The sequence below is a fragment of the Dermacentor silvarum genome, chromosome 7 (assembly GCF_013339745.2).
Source record: "Dermacentor silvarum isolate Dsil-2018 chromosome 7, BIME_Dsil_1.4, whole genome shotgun sequence".
NCBI lineage: Eukaryota > Metazoa > Arthropoda > Arachnida > Ixodida > Ixodidae > Dermacentor > Dermacentor silvarum.
In genome coordinates this window covers 173,070,491-173,083,138 of record NC_051160.1, presented here as the reverse complement: position 1 = coordinate 173,083,138, position 12,648 = coordinate 173,070,491, and the positions used below count along the sequence as shown (strand labels likewise).

Sequence of the window (12,648 nt, the reverse complement as noted above, 5' to 3'; positions counted from 1 at the left end):
TTTTTAGCATGGATGGTAAATCATGATAAAAAAAGTTATGGCGAGTCGATTTTAGCAATGCCGTATAAGCCTTTTCGCACGCTTTGTGTTTGTCATGGGCACTCGCGAGACCAGCCAGTTTTGCCTGCCTGTACAGTCTCTTCTTTTTGTTACTAAGCCGCCGAAGCTTGTTGGTAAACCAAGGAGAACTGTTTGTGCAGGAAATGGCTAACATAGGAATGAACGTGTCAATGAGAGAACTGAGGTTGGCTTTAAAGAGGGTCCAGTTCTGTTCAATGGAGCGTGAATGAAAATCATGCAGAAATTGTTCTGAAAATGTTGTTAATTGATTGTTAATTGCGTCGAAATTGGCTTTACCGTAACATCTTATTTTCTTTTTGGTAATTGTTCTTTTGCTCACACAAAATGTAATGCATCCAGTTATAACATCATGATCTGCGATGCCTTCTTCATGAGTTATGTCGGAAAATATATCAGGATTGTTAGTTAAAACTAGGTCTAGTATATATATATATATATATATATATATATTGGCAGAAGTTTCAGTGGATCGTGTTGACTGACTAATAAGTTGGGTTAATGAAAAGTCAAGACAAGTGTTCAGAAAAGAATGTGCGGCCGTATCGGTGGCCGATACGGAGAGTGACGACGAATTGATATTTGGAAAATTGAAATCGCCAAATATGATAATTACCGACCTCGGAAAAAGCGCGAACACCTCGCTCAGCACCCGATGATACTTATCGGAAAATGCGCCAGACATGTCGGGTGGACTGTAAAAAACGCCAATGATCACACTAAATGCAGTACCCTTCAATGAAATCCAAGAACATTCAAGAAAAGAATCAATAATGATGGGTGCGGCAATGAATTCTTCTGTTATCGCGATGAGCAGACCGCCCCCTCTACGCTGTTGTCTACGGCATCGAAAAAACTTGAAAGTGGATTCACTCGTAAAGATGCTGTTATCGTGAATGGTGTCATTAAGCCAGGTCTCGGTAAGTAACACTAAAGACGCCTGGGATGAATCGATGAGCGATGAGAGTGCAATACCATTAGCGACAACACTTCTAGCGTTGGCGCATAAAAAGGAAAATTTTTTATCAGTGCGACAATGCAATTTTACGGGTAAGCTGGTAGATGAACCTGAGCCTAGGGAAACGAAGGAGGAACATCATTTATCCCTGCGCCGGGAAACAAGAACAGCCTGGCCTTTATTGGTGTTTCACTCGTAAACGTCATTGTTCAAATGCAGTTTGTTGAAAACAAGACGTACTCGATCCCCGTCTTTCTTCATAGTTCGCGAGAACTGGAGAAGCTTTCGTCGCTTTTCGCGAACTGTTTCCGAGTAATCTCGCGAGATGCTCAGGCTGGTGTTTTTCAACTTAAAGCCGCGGCTCAAAACCAGTTCGACTTCCTTCTCATTGAAGAATTTGGCTATGATAGGCCGCTTCTTCTTCGACGAAAAGCGGCCCACACGATGTGCTCTCGAAATTGACGTCACGTAAGCCCAAGTTTTTCGGTACAGAAATTATTTACGAGTTGTTCTGACTCTTCCCAAGTTTCAGACTTCGCCGAATTTGTTATGCCATAAAATAGAACGTTAGACCGCCTAGAGCGACTTTCCAGGTCGTCAATTGTTTCTTGTACACCTACGAGACCGTTGTCACTGCACGCGATGGACTGAGCACTAGGGGCTGCAGCAAATTTCTGCTCTAGATCAAGGACACGCTTTGTCAGTTTTTCTAAATCATTCTTTATCTCCAAGTGAATTTGAAGCACCTTGTTAACAGATTCTTGAGGTACTGAATTGCTAGCTTCAACACGCAAGATAGAGCCAGCCACAAGGTCTAGCTTTTCCTCTTGAGCCTTGGTCATGGGTCCCGGGTTAAGCTCGACATCGCCCCCCAGAACAAGCAAGCACGTCAGATACAATACAGAAGCGCGAACACTTTTCAAAACATGAGGTGGCCACGACACCGCTAAGAGACAGACATCATCGTCATGATAGGAATAAGCATCATAGTAGCTAACCTGTACAAACATCAGCGGTGAGCGTAGGATCACAGTGACGGTGCCGTGGCCCAGGGCTCAGTTGACTCGGTCGTACGTTGCCAGACGGAAAAAACTACGGCGTCCAGAAGTGACGGAGCATCGAGGAGAGGCGAACTGGCCAAAAACGGCATTGATAGGCCGCAGTCCGTTGACGAAAATGCGCCGAGCGAGTGGAAGCTTGTATCGTTCAGCCATTCACGCATGGGTGTCGTCGGGACCGGCCGCATCGAAGAAACGGACCATGGCCGGCCCAAGAAAATCAGCAACAGGACCTGTACAAACATCAGCGGTGAGCGTAGGATCACAGTGGTGGTGCCGTGACCCCCCATCTCTGCTAAAGCAACTAAAAAAAGCATGCCCGAATAACATCCCTAAGTTTCATTAACTGCACTCCTATGGATGTCCATTGAATGTACTGAAAAGGTCAAGTGGATGGTTTTGCATGTCCCTGTAACGCCCGAATGTAGGGTTCTGGCAGCCATCGGACGTTCGACGGACTGCCAATTTTCTTGCGCGTAAGCGTCCTATATGGACGTCCGTAGTAAATCCGGTGGATTTCTGTGGATCTCCGAGGGACATGTCCAAAACTGGCTGACCAGTCGATATCCATTGGGAAACTATTACGAAGTGCAGAACATATGCGTTACAAGCCTTCAGGCGCGTAGCCAGGGTGGGGGGGGGGGGGGCTGATGGGGCTTCAGCCCCCCCCCCCCCCCCGAAATGTTTTCGTGCTGGCATGCACCGCCGACCAAAACTACCACCGACGCCGGCAATCCTTCTGGATTTTGTCTACAATGTCTTTTTCACGCTCGAAAAGACATTTCGGCACGAACATTGCGAACTCGGGCTAGATTTCGTGACAATGCCCTTGCACCTGGAGTCACGTAACGCAAGGAGCCCCATCCAAGCACAAACTTTCAACGGCTTTTCGATAGCGAGCGGGCGCGTTGCATGCGACATCTCGCAGCGGCCGTGGAATATACGGAGCGCATGGATTTCAATTACGAAACTTTATGGGTGTAAAGTTCTCATAAACTTTTGACGTGAAAGGTGCGCTGACATTTCCAAAGGCATGCTTTAAAAGATTTTCAATTCTAGAACTTTATGGGGTTAATGTTCTTATAAACTTGGGCAAAAATGCGCGCACTGAAGCCCTCCTGTCCAAGCCGTTCCAGAGATGGAAGCACGCGCTCGCAATCTTCCACACACGAAAATACTAAGTAACACCGGGACTGTCAGCTAGCAGCTGATACTTTTCTCCAAACATTTTCAGGAAGCGTGCCCAATGTGATTGATCAGCTGGACCAGGGCAGGCAAAGTAAAATATGAGAAAACAGAAGAAAGTAAACGGCCTATTATTGAGATTTTTTTTTTTTTTTGCGCGCGACAAGGTCTGGCTTTCCGTGGCCACAGGGACAGGGGCCCTATGGATTTAAGCAATGCCCCTGCTGAAAATACAGGCATTTTCAGAGTGATTCTTCGCATGCGAGCTGATTGTGGAGATACATATCTGAAGAACCATTTGGAAAGTTACCGCAGTAATGCCTCGTATTTAAGCCCAGACGCGCAAAACCAAATAATAGAAATTTGCGGTGACGTTATCAAAGAAAGCCTAGATTCAAAAGTAGGCTGCTTCTCCATACTTCCTGACGAAACGACGGACATCGCTGGAATCGAAAAGCCTACTGTTTCTGCAAGGTACCTAAACAAGTATGCCAACGACACCAAGGTAGTGTTTTAGGTTTTAGCACCGGAATAGATGCCTATCTCTCATTGCGACAGCAGGTTCTATGTAAATGTGTAAATACTGCTGCAGCTTCTAGTCACCCTTCCAGTGACCATTGCCAGCGCAGAGAGAATATTTTTTTAGCAAGAGTTAACTAAAACTACTTGCGCTCTACAATGTCTGTGGAACGCATGGTTAGGCTGGCGCTTCTATACACCCACAGAGACGTCGGCATCAACGTGTCCGAAGTCATTGACCGCTTCGCTCAACTTTCCCGCCGAGAGAAGTTTGTCTTTTAGATAGCGAAGCAGCAAAAAACAATGCAAGTAAAAAGCACGGTTCCTTCAGGTTCATAGGTTCTTAATTATGAAAACGTATCACCGTTCATTAGCTTTTAAAACCGCAGAAATTTTCGCCGTTTATTCTAGCAGTTGGCATCATGATCACAATTATCACGCGAATACAAAAATTACGAAAATACCAATAACCAATTTTGACCGACCTTGCTCATTGAAAGCCCGGCCCACGCGGCGTTCGCCAAAAACACACTCGGATATTGGGTAGTTCAACTTACCGCATCATCTGTGGCCTTCGTTTGTCCTTTTCTTTCATTTTCAGCTACCTGCTTTTATTTCTTTTTTGAAACGAAGGAACACCCTCCTTTAATTTTGGGTGCAGAATAATTGTTGGCGTTGTGCAGGCAGTTAAATTACACATTTTCGTACTGATTTATGCATTATTCCTCTATTATTCTACCCACGTGGCGATGTCGCGACCGCTGCATGGCCCAAGTACATAACACGATTTCTGGGATCATATTTATGTTCTTGCCTAGATCATCTGTATTTCTGTGCGCAAATATCTGTGACTGAGCAACATGTTTATTTGTCTCATTTGACGCATTATATACAGTGACGTTTGCTTAAATACGTAGATTTATTGGAGTTTCATACGTAATTTTAAATATCTTACTGCGAGGTTTTGTGTATACAAGCAGTGAACTTTGTTTCCAGCGACTCTTTTTTTGCCCTTTAGCGAGTTGTATCTTCGCATTTGTATATTCCATTCTATCTTCGCATTTCTAATATATATTTTGCAGAACTCCCACTTTTTATTTGTACTCACTGCTGCGAGTATTATCTTGGTGTAATTACAATACACGACGAGTTACAGCTGCTCCTGCGCAATCGATTGCAACGAGGGATAGCGTCATTGAGGTTTCTTCCTGGCCGTTGCATATGTAGAAAAATGTAAACAAGGTTCTTGAATGACAAAGATTCATCAAAATATTTGTCCTCAACTTATTCATTTCATGGCCTTTACGTTTTTCATATAAGCTGCATGCAGTGCTTTGCTGGTTTCGAACTGATATTGGCCCTTTTCGCGGCGATCCCGTGGGCGCTGCCATATTTGATCACGTGATGACGCGTCCATTGCATGCCTCAACTGCCTCCTTGTTTACAATGGAAGTGTATGACGCCGGCGCGGCTTAGAAAACCTCTTTTTTCAGAGATATCGTAGACGGTGACTAGGTGGACGACACTAAGCTTTGATCACAGCTTCAGAGAAGATGCAAAAGCGCTTTCGGAGCTGATTAAGCTATGTCCAAACGGCGCAAGCAGTGTATATGGTGCTTCTTCTAAAAGCGGGGCTAAATATGCATTCCAAGCTTTCCGATTATGAATTCAGTCAGCATTAGTGTGTTTCGCTCTTTGTTCTTTATTTGGCAAATATTTTGAAGCAATGGCTAGTCAGTTTCTGACTCAGTGAAGTTCCTCGGTGCGGCCACTATCTGATTATTTTCTGCCTAATCACTCGCGGGTGTGCTCAGTTCCGAATCCGATAGATTTGTTCTTGCTGCGCACAAGGCTTGAAACGTAGCTGTTTTGTACATTGTAATACATTGTAGCAAATAAATATTACAGCTAGTAACTTGCTTACTCTTGTGGACCGTCACGAAACATTCAGCTTCGACCATTGGTGCGCCATAGGTGTAGTCGGTCACTTATTGTGTGTATACAGCGCGCATATATTCAACGGTGCGTCCATTCGCTTATTCTTGATACGTCGGCGATAGAGTGGGGGTAAGTTTTCCTGCCATTCGGGACAGATGTGTATAGATAACGTGCACGAAACTTACTATGACAGAAAGCGGCGCTACTCCCTTTGTCATTGTTTAACGATTGGTACTCACTCTTGCCGACGTTCTGGAGATGAAGCCCTTTCTTTGAAGGTTAGCGATACAAGGCTGGCGGATGAGCAAATTTCTGTATCCTCGAGGAAATCCGTACATCACGAAGTGCCGGTAACACGTTCGGACAGTTGCAGCAACGGTCCGCGAACTTCGCCACACTTAACATGCCAGTCACTATATTGCAGCCAACTACTGCACACGTCTTCAATCCACATTATTCAATGTAGCATTATTGGAGCACAGTGTGTTAGCGAAAACTCAGTTGCATTTCCTACAGCTGATCGCACAGAAGCAAGGTAGAAGCGGTAATGGTTTCTTATTCGTGCGCGGTCGCTGAGGAGAGGTATGGCGCGTAAAGCCCCTTGATGTTAGAAAGTAGCGACACTCTCCCCCACGCGCGCGCTTTTCTCCTCAATTCTCCTCGGATTTCTCCCCCTCACCGGGCCGGCGCGGCGCTGAACCCTCCAGTGGCTCGCTGCAGCCGCATTAGAATCAATGCGCGCGCTTGTTTATTCGGCCCTTTGAAGCGTTGTATGGGAATTTATCCTTGTGAAACTGTCATGACGAAAGTACGTTTCCGATAGAACGTCGTACCATTTTTTTAGGACGCTTCAATAAATACAAACGGAAGCGCTCCGAAAAAATGAGTACCAAGCAGTGGCTGAGCTGTTTACCTCTACGTCGCCACTTGGGTTGCCCGTAACGCGGAGGTGTATTGGGTGCATACAGTATAAGCAGCTTAGAGTATAAACGAGAATTTGGTTCACAATCTTCGCTCTTAAAAGGCTCAGAGAAGGTAACCAAGAAGAAAGGTGATAGTTTACTTAAAGTGAATTCGCCAAAATGAGTGGGCCAAAAGCCTTTGTACCAATGCCACTGTGCAAAATACGTGCTGTGTTTGCGAAACAGCCAACATAGAACTTTACACACGCGCCTGTATTCCGTCACTATGAAACGACGAGAAATTACATTCCATCACCTCTGGGAGTAACCTAAGTCTCTCTCTCTCTCTCTCAAAAAAAAAAAAGGCTGATTGCTTACACGGAAACTGCTACGACTGGCACTTGATAATTAACTTACAGACTTCAAGATGTCAAGTTTATCAGAATTGAGGGAGATTATCAGAAGCGCGTGGCTTGTACTTAATGAGCATGCGCGAATAATACATAATACCACTTATCTACCTATATATTGCGGTTCATGCCTTCGCAACATGAAGTACATAAAGAAAAAAAAATGCTCGCGGTATTGAAACTTTGCAAAGATACAATAAGCACGCAATAAGAGTAAAATAGTTCTTTGGCTTCACAAGTATCAGGCGCAAGGATCACACACACGCGCGCGCACACACATACATGCACACAAGCACGCACATACACAAACACGCACACACACACACACGCACACAACTACAAAATGTGAGTTACAGGCATTAACTCACAAATTACATACATTTGAAAACTAACGCACGCGCGAAAACACAAAAAGCTTTGTCACGGCTCGAAGAGTCAACGAAAATTTAACTTTAAAAAACTTTAAAAAAAACTATATGCACAGTTATCGGTGCTCTGTATTAAACTGAACGAAGAGTCCGGCTATGCGAAGAGCATTAAAATCTCCATGCAACTTCATCCACAAATATGAGGAAAGCTGCAACATTCACCTCGCAAAGAACGGCGTGCTTAGAAGGGGCGAAATCCCTTCTCCCGATGTTATGGAGCCACTGCTTCCGACGCACGACCTTCCGTTCACCTGGGGGGATATAAAATATAAGGCTTGCCCTTTATCTGGCCTGCTGCTGCATTGAAACGCGCAGCAGCAAGGCATTTTCACGGAGAACAAATCTCAGATTCCTACGAAAGGATGGAAAAACTTGGGAAACACACGTTCGGAGCGGCAGGGCGACCACCACTTGGACTGCTCATGACGAGCGAGAGAAACTAAAGGCGCGCGAAAGCAAGTTTTGCGCCGTTTTCGTGACGTCAGGGTCACCTGACGGGGTAGTCTCGAGCGCCGCAGCCATTCAGCGTGGCGGATGCGCTGCCTCCGCGAAAGAGGGGGAGAAAAAGAGGAGGTTGACCGCGCCGGCGAGGGTGTTGCGGCATAGATCAAAGCGTGTCGCTACTAACATCAAGGGGTTTTAATGGCGCGCCGCCGTGAGCGCCATCTCGTTTCTCTAAAACAAACTGCTCCGCGAGAAGGGTTAATAGTTCTAAAATTCATGTGATGTTTTCTTTACTTATTAATTAGACAAAAAAATGCGGAAGCATTGATATCAATTATTTCTGCTACAATTTTTGGGGCATACGAATATATTCTTTTATGAAAACATACATATTTTAACGGACAGTGCATAGCGTTCAATAATTCGTTTACAGCATCTATTATACAATGGAATCGGCAATGCAGTTATTATTCATGCATTTGATCCCTCGACAAATTCTATAAGGAGGAGACCACGCTGTAACCTGAGCACCCCCCCCCCCCCCCCCGAACAAAATTTCTGGCTACGCCACTGCAAGCCTTGGTGAGTGGCAAGAACAAATCCACCACAACTGAGCACATCCGCGAGCGATTAGGCAGGGAATAAACAATGGGCTCAAGTTGGAATAAGCTAGCCCAAGACAGGGGCAATTGGAGATCGCAGGGATAGGCCGTCGTCCTGCAGTGGACATAAATATAGGATGATGATGATGATGATGATGATGATGATGATGAAACAATCAGATAATGACCGCATTCAGGAACGTCACTGAGTCAGAAACATGACAAACCACCGCTTCAAAGTGGTTGACAAATATTGAACGAAGAGCAAAAGGTAATGATCATGATTTTATCCAGAAAAGGAGTGTTTGGACAGCTTAGAGTAGCATTATTGTGCAATGGTGATACACGCTGCTCGCACCGTTTGCACAAGGCGCAATTTGCTCCAAAAGCGCTTACGTGTCTTCTGAAGCTGTGGCTAAAGCTTTGTGTCGATTGTACTCATGCATTCACCCTATAGAACAACCACCCAAACATAAGTTTGCCGCCAATGCTGCTCGGAAAAGTCCAGTAAAAACAACGGTGCATTTTTGCAGTGTAGCTGACATTAAGAGAACGGGCCATGCAATGCGAAGGGCATATAACCGGTGGAGCATTATAGTTACAGAATGGGTGCCAACGGAAGGAAGCGTAGTCGAGGACGGCGGAAAATTAGGTGAGGTGCTGAAATTGGGAAATTCGCGGTGCAAGTTGGAACCAACTGGTGTAAGACAGGTGTAATTAGAAATCTCTAGGAGAGGCCTTCGTCTTGCAGTGGACATAAACGTAGGCTGATGATGGTGACACCTAAATAAATCCGGAGCTCCACGGCAACGCCGACTACAATGGAGAAAATTCGCCTGGATTGCGCATATAAGTGCTATCGCAGTAAAAGCAGCACGGAGCACGCTTGTCTCGCAACAAATTAAGCGCGGTTAAGTACAACCGCTGTTTACGTAATGACCTTACTCGTAATTCCTGTCGTTAATCACGCTTGGTTTCTTAAATATACACCACTTTTTTTTTTCGTTTTGGTTTGGAGGGGGTGGGGTAGCGAACAGCCGGCTGAATTGCTGTGTCTAACCTACCCCTTTCTCTTTAACCTTTATATTGAGATGCGTCTACTCAACTAAAATCAAAATTATACATCTCAACTCAACTAAAACCACCGCCACCTGTAAAGAAATGCCGGCAAGGCGAAGGATAGATACATCCTGAGGCTTGCCTGTCTTCGAGTGTTGTCAGAATGTGTTCACGTCGTGAATGAGAAATATGGCCCTACAGTGTATCCGTATTGTACTGGCCTGAGGAGCTTTGCGTCCATTACTGAACAGCGACCCTTGACACGCGTTACTGATGCCTTAACGATTCGCTAAGAAATGTGCAGGTGACCGATGTCATTAAGGACCACTTTGGGACTCGGTGCTTTTACGGAAAAAGCACGAAAAACTTGTGAAGCTTTTTATTTTCGGTTTGCTGTTGTTACTAAGCCCTACGAGCTTGTTGGGAACTTCGTCACTGCGAACGCCTTTGACTTGGTGGCGCCCTCCACGCGAATGCGCGAACTCAGTGCGTCTTTCCCCGCTCTCTCATATTTGTGCTTATACGGCAGCCACCTCTTCTGTGAGCAGCCCTTTCTTTCCTCCTAGATTTTAACCGCACATCTTCGGATGTCTAAAAACACAGACGTCTTTAAAAAACGACTAGTAGTCTACTAAGGGGCACGTAGAGCATACATAAATGAAGATATATTGTAGCGCGAAGGCACAGGCACACAGACCACAGGAACGTGTCTTCTTTGTGATGTCGTTCAGTGAGCACTAACAACACGTCCTCGTGCATAAATGAAATCATTTTGAATAGTCTAATAAACGACCTATTTTATAGACTATCAATTATTGTGCTTTGCATATGATGTCGGGATACGTGCGATAGAACCGAATATTCAAATAAACTGTCGCCGACACCGAATATTCGGCTAAGCGGATCTTCAAAGCGGATAATTTGAATATTAATTTTTATACTCACGGATAACCTGTTTTCAAGATCAGATTTACTTCCCTTCGGTTAAACCGCATATAACCAGTTTGAGGGATATTTGCAAGCACTATAGTCCCTTCACCCCCCTCCCGCTCCCTTGGGTGTCTTCAAATAGTCTTGGAACAGTGAGTTAGTGGTGCTGTCAGCGTTAGGGTTCGGTATGGGGGGCGAGGACTTACGAAGTAGCCATCTGTCGCAAGCGCCTCGCTTGCGTAGCATGAGGGATAACGCGGCGCGCTCCTCATAGGTTTGGCTGTCGGCGCTCAATAAAAACACCACGCGGGAGCCCTCCTGGACCTTCCTGGACCTTTCTGTAAGTACTCTACAAACGAGGGAAGTCTCTTACTGTCAAAATAATAATCCTGGGGAAACAGAAAGCACAGAATAAGCTTACAGGTGCGATCTCCTTACCGAATATACGTACAGTGGACGCCCATTGCGCGTGGTCGCTGTGATGGAGTCTCCGAACCAGCTTCTTGCGTTAAAGGTAGGCAGTCACTGAGAGCAGACTATGTGTGAAATATAGTCTGCTCTAAGACTATATTTCCGGCCCCTCCTCCATTTTTTTTTAGAAGGGGCTCCCCCCTTCTCGGCAGGCCAACTGTAGCACTGCGGCACTCATTCGACAAGCGTATAGGGCCGTGTGCGGGGAAATTCTAACTCTCCAATTTTTTTTATTAATGATTTAATCGTGATTAACCGGTTGATGTGGCATGAGCAAAAACAGGAAAGCAGCTATGTATTGTCGTGCTGCTGCATGCATTTCCCCGAGACACTATACATGACGGTCATCACCTTTGTTCGACTTGGTTTCTTGGCACAGCATATACTGTTTCACCTGAGCGTCTTCACCTGAGCGTGAAGGTACCTGCTCGTGAATTAGTGAACGTTCACCTTGTTTTTTTTTTTCAGGTTACCAGGTAAATTTAATTCGTTTAGTTGCGCATTACGAGTGCCGTGTTATACCAAAGACCAGGGAATCCGGAACGTTTTTGGGAGGGGGGGGGGGGCAAGTATTGCCTTTGTATGTTGTGTTTATTATTTATTTTTCTCAATATTTGTCAATTCTTACTTATTTACATTACGTTTTCTTATTTTAATATTTATTATCATTTTAATTACATCGATTATTAATGTTTTAATTCATTTCAGCCGTATTAAATTGTACATATTTGCATCCTCGCTTATTCTGCATTGGTATAGATTTTAAATATTGTTGGAAATTTCAGAAGAAGTGAAAACCTGCGCAGACCGCGCAAATGACAAAACGGGTCCGAAAGCTGCAAAAAATCATTTTTATAATTTCTGCATTCGCTCCCGCAGTGAAGCAAATGTGAACTTGCACTAGTAAACAAATGTGATACAAGTAGACAAAAAAGTAGGCACTAGGTACTAGTATCGCAGATTGACGGGCTTCGTGGCTGGCATGACGAGAGGGCGTTGAGCAGGAGAGGTTGTCAAAGGCGGCCGAAGGTCGCTGTTCGTTCTGCCGTTCTAGACACGAACCCTTTCATAACGGCATCCAAGTGCAGCTCGCTTCTTGTGCACGTGGAGGAGGAAAAGGTGTGTCAGCCTCCTCTGCGTCATTCGATTGCACAAAAATGTTTTTACTCGCCTCAGAGCACTGAAAGATCGGTCTCCTGAAGCAGCTGACGCAGGCACAGAAAACACGAGTTGCAGGTACCGGACAACATATAGTCCATCATCTTACGCATATCTGCAGCTTTCCCCTGCAGAATTTGTAAAATGCGTTCACTTGCGGCCGGACCCTCGTCACGCTGGAGCGTTGGGAGAAGCACGAATTGCGCTGAAAGCCTGCTGATGTCAAAATCTGCAGCGTGCGCTCCTTAAAGCTCATTTAGGTCGTTTGCCGCGAAGTTTCGACGTTCAGTAGCGTCAGTCAAAATCCACTCGAGGCTTATCATCTGCTCCATGCCAGGCTGTTCAAATCGCCGTCGCATCTCGCTGGTAATACGATCGACGATAGCGGCAAAAAAACTATTTTCTCTGTGACGACTTGCCGTCGAGGGCTGCAGGCTCCTCAGGCTTGTATGTGAATTGAAGCCTTCTGGGCGGCTGCGAAACTCTGGGCACACGAGTTCCTTTAGAC

At 45.3% G+C, this 12,648-nt stretch overlaps 1 protein-coding gene across 2 annotated transcripts in view; it reads left to right on the top strand.

Moving 5' to 3' along the window:
* LOC119458699 (uncharacterized) overlaps nt 1-12,648 on the top strand; it is a 604,514-nt gene that overhangs the window by 166,780 nt on the left and 425,086 nt on the right. Inside the window, exon 1 of one of the 2 annotated variants that reach the window (XM_049671377.1) lies at nt 11,924-11,933. The exons of the other annotated variant lie outside the window; for it this stretch is intronic. The gene's annotated coding sequence lies outside the window, so the exon portion shown is untranslated. Of the gene's footprint in view, nt 1-11,923; nt 11,934-12,648 lie in introns of those variants that run through there. 2 annotated transcript variants of the gene reach the window in all.